Source organism: Gavialis gangeticus, unplaced genomic scaffold, assembly GCF_001723915.1.
Source record: "Gavialis gangeticus isolate Ggan-Ray unplaced genomic scaffold, GavGan_comp1, whole genome shotgun sequence".
NCBI lineage: Eukaryota > Metazoa > Chordata > Crocodylia > Gavialidae > Gavialis > Gavialis gangeticus.
Genome location: NW_017728959.1, coordinates 651,969 through 653,012, shown reverse-complemented (window position 1 = coordinate 653,012; position 1,044 = coordinate 651,969). Strand labels below are relative to the sequence as shown.

General features: G+C 52.8%; 1 protein-coding gene across 1 annotated transcript in view; it reads right to left on the bottom strand.

The window, feature by feature from the left end:
* Positions 1 to 1,044, bottom strand: part of MTMR4 (myotubularin related protein 4) — a 59,500-nt gene that overhangs the window by 54,146 nt on the left and 4,310 nt on the right. The gene's annotated exons all lie outside the window — the stretch shown is intronic.

The window sequence follows — 1,044 nt, the reverse complement described above, 5'->3', positions numbered from 1 at the left end:
GAGAGGGTCCAGAGGAGGGCCACTCGCATGATCAGGGGACAGCAGGGCAGGCCCTATGAGGAGAGGCTACGGGACCTGAACCTGTTCAGCCTCCAAAAGAGAAGGCTGAGGGGGGATCTTGTGGCCTGTTATAAACTAGTCAGGGGGGATCAGCAAGCATTGGGGGAGTCACTGTTCCCCCGAGCACTGCCAGGAGTAACCAGGAATAACGGTCACAAGCTGGCAGAGGGTAGGTTTAGGTTGGATATCAGGAGGCGCTACTTCACGGTCAGGGCGGCTAGGGTCTGGAACCAGCTTCCAAGAGAAGTGGTGCAGGCTCCTACCCTGGGGGTTTTTAAAAGGAGGTTAGATGAACACCTTGCTGAGGTCGTTTGACCCCAGTACTCTTTCCTGCCATGGCAGGGGGTTGGACTAGATGATCTGCTCAGGTCCCTTCCGACCCTAGAAACTATGAGACACATCTCTCTATTTGCATGCATGGTTTCCCTGAAGGCTGGGCTTGGAGGGAGAGTGCTGAGTTTTATTTTTTTCTCTGACCTGGATTTCTTTGACCTGAAAAATCAAATCGACTTATTTTGTATTTTTCAGAGCTAACACATTTCCAGTCCCTGAAATCCCATGCTCTGCACAGTTCTCCCATTGCAATGAGGGTGAAATCAACTCTTGCTTTAACTGAAATCACAGCAGCCTCAGTTCCCATTCCCAGCTCTGTGGTAGGAGCTGGAGGCCCCATGAATAACCCTTGAACTCTAGGCCAGGGGTGGGCAAAATACAACCCATAGGCTGGATCCAGCCTGCCAGGCCGTTATGTCTGGCCCATGGGGCCCTTCAAAAATGTAGAAAATTAATATTTATCTGCCCCCAGCTGCTTGTCAAAGATGACAGCACACAGGGCCAGTAGGACCCAAGGGAAGCCATGGCAGGCTCCTGCAATAGCAAGGCCCGTCCGGCCCACACCCTAGCCAGAAACCCATGCCTAGCAGGGGCTTCTGGCCTAGGACTGTGGGGCTGTTTGCGCCTCCCTGTGCTGGAGTAGAAAATTCA